Here is an 8239-nt window from a genome sequence, read left to right on the forward strand (position 1 = left end):
GTTTGGTGGTGGGAGGTGGGGTCATGGTCAAGGGGGCAGTAGGAGGAGGTGTCCGCGAGCTGGCGTTTAGCCTCAGCAATGTAAAGATCGGTGCGCCAAACTACCACCGCGCCTCCCTTGTCTGCCGGTTTGATAGTGAGGTTTGGAGTGGAGGGAGTGGAGGGCTGCGTGTTGCGAGGGTGAGAGGTTGGAGTGGGTTGAGGTGGTCAATGTCGCGGTGGCAGTTGGCTATGAAGAGATCGAGGGCAGGTAAGAGGTCAGCACGGGGTGTCCAGGTGGATGAGGTGTGTTGGAGGCGGGAGAAGGGGTCGTCAGAGGGTGGGCGAGAATCCTTGTTGAAGAAGTAGGCGCGGAGGCGAAGGCGGCAGAAGAATTGTTCAATGTCTAGCCGCGTGTTGAACTCATTAATCTGGGAGCGTAGGGGGACATGCCTATCCTGCACGATCTTCACCTATCTTTGAAAGCCTTCCACATATCAAATGTGGACTTCCCTTTAATTAGTTGCTCCCAATCCATAATTCCCAACCCCTGCTGAATTTTGATATAATTACCTTGGCCAAGTTTAGTACTATTCCCTTAGGACCATTCTCATCTTTGTCTATGAGTATTCTAAAACTTACAGAATTGTGATCACTTTTCCCAAAACTTCTCCTACTGCAACTTCTACCACCCGGCTGACTCATTCCCCAACAACAGGGTCCAATATAGCCCCTTCCTTCGTCAGACTATTGACATACTCCTCTAGAAAACTTTCCTGGATGCTCCTTACAAATTCTGCTCCATCCAGACCTCTGACACTAAGTTTATCCCAGTTAATGTTGGGAAAATTAAAATCTCCCATCACCACCACCCTGTTGCCCCTACATCTTTCCATAATCTGTTTACTTATTTGTTCCTACCCAAAAGAGGCATTGATCACCTCATCACTGGCTCCAAATTAGCTGGAGAGACAGTGACAGCCATCAGTTTTATATCATCAAGATGGCAGAGCCCATTAAAAGGCAGTTCACACATCGTACAAACTTCAAAGCTAGAGATTCCCATCGTTCCTCAATACCACAATATGCATTCAAGCCAAAAAGAAACCGTGGATGCTGGAGATCTGAAACAAAAACAGAAATAGCTGGAGAAAGTCAGTGGACCTGGAGAGCGTCTGTGGAGAGAAAGCACTCAAACAAACCTTTCCGCTAGAGGACCAGTTGGGGCAATCTTTGTTTGCTTTCACAGTCTGAGGAGAGCAGTCAGAAGACAATATCAAAGAAGGAGTTTGAACAGCAGGAGAAAGGAAAGAAGAAACACGAGGCAGCCAGCTGTACAAGGTTGATACATCAAAATCACACCTCTCTCTACAGCTAGGATGGAAGGAACTCACATAACTCATGGAGTGGGTATAGACCCAAGGACTTTGACCAGAGAAGACACAACAGAGTGAATGCTTTATCCGTAGCCCACAAATCCATCAACCCAATGCTCTGTGCAGAGCCTGTATCGCCCAACAACCTTTACATAACTTTGGGAGTTCAACAACTGAGAGGAAGGGAATGTGAAGGGGCTTATTTCAATAAAGTCTAAGGAGAGGTAACCTGCTTTGTTGGTGTCATATAATAACATCCGGTGTCAGTTATGCCATATTGTGATTCACTCTAAGTATTAAAAATACTCATTTTATTCAAAATCTGAAACCTGTGTTGACTACTTTATTCTTCATCTCTCAGTGTGGTTCATAAAGGTAAGCCCAGACCTTTGACCATAACACAGTGAGTCCGTGTGTGATCAGCGGGGCTGCATGACCCTGACAAGATTAGAAACACTTTCCAGGCCATGTGGCCGAGACAATTTTTACTGAAGTTTGTGCTTCACTCAAAATTCCTCCCATCCTTCCACATCTAAATGAACCATTGTAACCCCATTCCCTTTTCCGTCATGTGCTTTAATGCATCTTTACTATTTATTTAAACCTCTGCTTGTAACAGTAATTACACATGCCCAGCACTACACTTTAGATAATAAAGTTTCATTTGAATTTCTTGTGGGTTTCTTGATAACTATTTCATGTTGAAGGTCTCCACAAGAGAAAATGTTCCGTATTCACTCTATGAAATCTTTTCATAACTTTAAGAATCTCTATAAGGTATACCAGACTGCAGCCATCGTTTTCAAGAGAAAAGAAAACCAGGCTGAAATATACTTCTTCACATTTTCCATTCTTGTAAATCTTCCCTCCCCACGGGCTTCTATTATTATTCTAGAATATAGTAACATGCACTAAGTATAATCTAACCAAGTTTCATTTCGTTCATTCACATGAAGTATGTTTCACTGACTGGGCCAGCATTTATTGTCCATTCTTAAAGTTTAAGACATGGTTAGAGTAACTTCCCTACTGATATTTTATGCTTTGCAGTCAATACACCTTTAAGAAAAATGCTCATACCATCATTGTACCATAGCATGTGGCCCAAGGGTATATAGGTCTCAATGTTATCTTCTGGATTAGTGGTGCTGGAAGTTCAGGAAGCATCCAAGGAGCTTCGAAATCGACGTTTCGAGCAAAAGCCCTTCATTAGGAATAAAGGCAGTGAGCCTGGAGCGTGGAGAGATAAGCTAGAGGAGGGTGGGTTGGGGAGAAAGTAGCATGGTATCTTACTTGGAGTATTACATCTTCTGGAAGCTCTTCCAGTACTAGCCCAGACATTTGTGTATCTGTAAATGTAATAATTATATACAATGGCCATCTGTAATAAATGTCTGCTCAACCCTTCAATATCATATTACCCATTTCTAACTTTTTTATGTTATAAAGTTTGTTATAAACATTGTCATATAAAGGTAAACCTACCCTTAAGAAGGCAAAATACACAGCACAGTTGGCAGTGGTAGGTACATAAATAGGAAGAACAAACTCCAAGATCTTGGTAGTAGATTTTGGAAACGTCAACAAAGACAAAGAAGACAATAGCCCTGGAGATTTGTAAATATGAACACTCAACGTCATCTGAGTACAGGATCAGTGGTGCTGGAAGAGCACAGCAATTCAGGCAGCATCCGAGGACAGGCAAAATCGACGTTTCGGGCAAAAGCCCTTCATCAGGAATAAAGGCAGAGAGCCTGAAGCGTGGAGAGATAAGCTAGAGGAGGGTGGGGGTGGGAGAGAGTGGCATAGAGTACAATAGGTCAGTGGGGAAGGAGATGAAGGTGATAGGTCAGGGAGGAGAGGGTGGAGTGGATAGGTGGAAAAGGAGCTGGGCAGGTCGGACAAGTCCGGACAGGTCAGGGGATCGAGTTTCTGGAGGTTAGAAGCTAGGATGAGGTGGGGGAAGGGGAAATGAGGAAACTGTTAAAATCCACATTGATGCCCTGGGGTTGAAGTGTTCCGAGGCGGAAGATGAGGCGTTCTTCCTCCAGGCGTCTGGTGGTGAGGGAGCGGCGGTGGAGGAGGCCCAGCACCTCCATATCCTCGGCAGAGTGGGAGGGGGAGTTGAAATGTTGAGCCACTGGGCGATGTGGTTGATTGGTGCGGATGTCTCGGAGATGTTCCCTAAAGCGCTCTGCTAGGAGGCGTCCAGTGCTGTGCTCTTCCAGCACCACTGATCCAGAATCTGGTTTCCAGCATCTGCAGTCATTGTTTTTACCTTTTTTACGTCATCTGAGTACAAACAGCTGTGTCAATCTCTGGATAGAGCACCAACTAACCACCAACAAAATTAGTTACTTTCCGATTAAAATCAATTCTTTCAAGTTAGAAAAAAAATCTGACAGTGCTTTTCTTAAAAATGAAAAGAGTGAAGTTACAAACAGAATCAGAACCAAAAACAACAGACATCTGTCAGTAAGTACCCTGTCAAAAGAAATGAATCAACATCCTGTTGTTCTGATTTTAAAAATATTCAATGGACCTCTCAGCACAAATACAAAGCTTGCCTGAACAAAAACACTAGAACAGCAATTTTCTAAACTAAGGCTTACTTCTGTCCAGACTCAAGTCCTCCATTTTCCATGCTACTTCCATTTTCTTGCTTCAAATTTGCATCAAAATGAAATAAAGAGGCCCACATTACATCATTACTCTTTCCTTGGTGGGAATGCCACCTAGAGGCAGAGTTAAAAATCACACAACACCAGGTTATAGTCCAACAGGTTTAATTGGGAGCACGAGCTTTCAGAGTGTTGCTCCTTCATCAGGTGATTGTCTTAGATGCAGGACTTTTAAGAAATGTCAAAAGTGAAAACTCAAAGGAAAGAGAAGCAAAACCTGTAAAATATGTAGACAAACTTGGAATACTGTGTCCAGTTCTGGTTGCCCTATTATAGGAAAGATGTGGATGCTTTGGAGAGGGTTAAGAGGAGGTTTACCAGAATGCTGCCTGGACTGGAGGGCTTATCTTATGAAGAAAGGTTGACTGAGCTCGGACTTCTTTTCGTTGGAGAAAAGGAGGAGGAGAGGGGACCTAATTGAGATATACAAGATAATGAGAGGCATAGATGGAGTCGATAGCCAGAGACTATTTCCCAGGGCAGAAATGACTAACACGAGGGGTCATAGTTTTAAGCTGATTGGAGGAAAGTATAGAGGGGATGTCAGAGGCGGGGTCGTTACACAGAGAGTTGTGAGAGCATGGAATGCGTTGCCAGCAGCAGTTGTGGAAGCAAGGTCATTGGGGACATTTAAGAGACTACTGGACATGCATATGGTCACAGAAATTTGAGGGTGCATACATGAGGATCAATGGTCGGCACAACATCGTGGGCTGAATGGCCTGTTCTGTGCTGTACTGTTCTATGTTCTAACTCTGCACTGCTCTCTCCTACTGAAAAGAAGCCAGGAGTTCCAAAGAGAAAAGGAAAGTGCATTTATAGACTGCAATTATAGACTGGGCAGAATTGAATAGATTCATACACAAAGCAACCCAAAGAGTTTATTGACTAGTTGATCAAAAACTGCTGCACTAAAGGTCATGAGTGTGAATTTGGTGATTATTTCTATACCAATTAAACTTGTTGGGGAAGATGTTTGGGACAACAAACAGGGCCATACCATTGATACAGGTCCTTGAGGGTGGATGTAAGAATGAAGTGGCAGATCAACAACTATTGCATACTTTAGGTACAGCCAGTACTATTATTATGGTCAGCAAAGTGCACCAAACTATCAAAATGGGTAACAGATATGGATTGCATACCTACTCAAATGGTTGTTCAACCTTTCTGGCTACCTGTAAAGCATGTGATACAAAGGAACATTGACTAGACAAATGCAAGAAATCTAGTTCCAAAGGCCAAGCTAGAGCCGAGACCAAAAAGGTGATTAGTAACACAGTACAACATCATACCATTGGCAGCAAGGAAGGTATTAAGAACATGCACAAATGCAACCACATCAGTGAAACTAAGAGTCAACTAAGAACAAGGAAAATTTCAGAAGATGACCGAACTTTCCATATTGCTAACCTCATCCACCATGTCAAAGGTGTCAGGCCTCTTGTTTCTGGTGTGTGCGGACTAACTGAATCAGACTAATTTCTATCCAAATGTCTCCATTTTAAATCACATTTTGAATACACTACAAGAGGACGTTGTGACAAGTCCCTTTCAAAGGTGGGAAGACTCACATGCTGATTCACTCATAGATAATCATAAATATTGAGTTCAAAAAGGTCACTGTGTGACTGTTGATGTGGAAATTGTTTGTCACAATATGGATAGTTTGGTTTTCTAATATAAGATGAGAATTATTTTAATTCATCAAAATTATTTTCACTGTTTTGCAAAGTCTGCAATGTATTTCTATTCTGTGAGCACGTTTGAATATTACTGAGCAAGTTTCATAGATCTAAATTAGAATATGTTCTAGATGCCTCAGATTTCCCTTTTGAGACCCTTCAGTTACTGTTTGGGTTGGAAGTTGTAGAGACCATGACATAGGAATGGAATGTTCCTGAAATGTAACAGGAAGGGAAAGACCTTCAGCCTGTTTAAATTGAAAATGGCATCAATTTGAAAACAGATTTGAATTTGAACTTGCTTTTCAGACCAAAAAGAAAGTGGATCAGTTATCATTACTGACGAGACAAAAACTGATCTAATTTTCCCCTCTTGCACAAGGGGATATATATTTATATATATTTGAATTATACAATCAATTTAAAACAACACATGAATGAAAAAGTGAATATTCCATTATTAATAGGATCAAATAATGAAGGAGTACAAAGACTACAAAGCTTCATTTACAATGCACAGATATAAACACCAAGAGTGTGTTGAATGCAGTTGTTGAGCTGCAAGCGCAAAAATAAGTGTGGGAGTATGATGCAGTCGCGGTACCAGAAAGGCAGAATCATAATGACAAACACTTAGGGTTGAAACTTGTCTTGTTTTTGACTAAACCCAAGTTGCAGCAAGACTTTGGAGGGATTTTTGCCATGAGGAGTAGTGAAATTTCTCACCCATCTCCCCAATTTACTTCATTAATTACCTATCCTGACCCTATTATATCTCTAACATTTGATTTCCATCCCATTTTACTACATGCAGTTTTCACAACAACTCATCATTCAATCTGTTGAAACACCAGCATCCCTTGAACTTGTGCCAATTTTGAAAGGCCGCTGTGCACCCAGATAACTATTGGCAATGTGGTCTTGCCCCTCACTGGCAACACAATGGCACATCAGCCATGAAGCCACAGTGCATAGACAGCATTGCTGACACTCCCTTGCACATACAAAACCATTACCTCATCTTTGTTGCTGTTTAACATCAGGTCTTACATTTGACCGATCCATGGCTAGATCTCATCTAAATAATTTCTCTAAACCTGCACAATCCTTCCCTAATGCCCACTGTGCAACCGATTCCTGTCATTATCCAGTAGGAGAATATCACATGCAGGCAAGCAATTGGAAAGATACAAGACAAACATAGGCTTTTATTTACAGATGGAAATGGGAACAAAAAGAGAAGCTAACCTCATGCCCCACAATGCCAACCATATTTCAGCAACCTGACCAAACTAGTTTCGAGACAACGATTTCCTACTGCACCCTGTTCTCGTTGATTGGAAGTAGGTGTTCTGGTGAGGATCCGTCTGAATTATAGTACCCGTTGCAGCTGAACTCTGTCATGGACATTGTCAGCTTCCCCGTCCCCAACGTCCTTGTCTTCCTCATCTCGAGACTTCTATCGGTCCCTCTCAGCATCCAGCTCATCACTTCATTACTTGTTCAATTATGAAGGACACAGTACACCAGGATGATGCAGCACACTCTGTCCAGATTATAATGGAGTACACCTCCACCAATCACACAGCCCCCCGCGCCTCCCTCCCCCTCCCCCCCATGTAATGTAACTTCATCTTCAGCAGCCCCATCAGCTGCTCGATCATGGCCCTGGTTGAGATGTGGGTGACATGAAACCTACACTCTGCATCAGTCTGGGAACTGTACAATGGTGTCAAGTCCACAGTCACAGTGGGTCATCCAGTAACCTGCTTTATAAAGCAGCTGCACTTTTCAAATGCACCAAGTCCATGAGAGTACTCCAGGATGTAGGAGTCATGGCAACTGCCAGTGTAATGGGTGTACACCTCCAGGAAGTGATAATGGTGATCACAGGTCAACTGAGGGTTGAGATTCTGAAGGGAGATTACAGAGAGTTAGGCAGAAATTTAAAAAGGAAGTCCTTGAGAGTAGTAATATCTGGATTACACCCGGTGCTACGAGCTAGTGAGGGCAGGAATAGGAGGATAGAGCAGATGAATGCATGGCTGAGGAGCTGGTGTATGGGAGAAGGATTCACATTTTTGGATCATTGGAATCTCTTTTGGGGTAGAAGTGACCTGTATAAGAAGGACGGATTGCACCTAAATTGGAAGGGGACTAATATACTGGCAGGGAGATTTGCTGGAGCTTCTCGGGAGGATTTAAACTAGTAAGGTGGGGGGGTGGGACCCAGGGACATTGTGAGGAAAGAGGTCGATCTGAGACTGATACGGTTGAGAAGAGAAGCGAATCAAACAGTCAGGGCAGGCAGGGACAAGGTAGGATTAAGAAATTAAACTGCATTTATTTCAATGAAAGGGGCCTAACAAGGATGGCAGATGAACTCAGGGCATGGTTAGGAACATGGGACTGGGATATCATAGCAATTACAGAAACATGGCTCAGGGATGGGCAGGACTGGCAGCTTAATGTTCCAGGATACAAATGCTACAGGAAGGATAGAAAGGGAGGAAAGAGAG

At 42.9% G+C, this 8239-nt stretch overlaps 1 long non-coding RNA gene across 1 annotated transcript in view; it reads right to left on the reverse strand.

Moving 5' to 3' along the window:
- Positions 1-4024, reverse strand: part of LOC122556850 — a 61281-nt gene extending 57257 nt beyond the window's left edge. The window contains exon 1 of the long non-coding RNA XR_006313675.1: positions 3967-4024. This is a non-coding gene — a long non-coding RNA (uncharacterized LOC122556850). The remainder of the gene's footprint in view (positions 1-3966) is intronic.
- Positions 4025-8239: the final 4215 nt, after the last annotated feature.

The sequence above is a fragment of the Chiloscyllium plagiosum genome, chromosome 14, assembly GCF_004010195.1.
Source record: "Chiloscyllium plagiosum isolate BGI_BamShark_2017 chromosome 14, ASM401019v2, whole genome shotgun sequence".
Taxonomy (NCBI): domain Eukaryota; kingdom Metazoa; phylum Chordata; class Chondrichthyes; order Orectolobiformes; family Hemiscylliidae; genus Chiloscyllium; species Chiloscyllium plagiosum.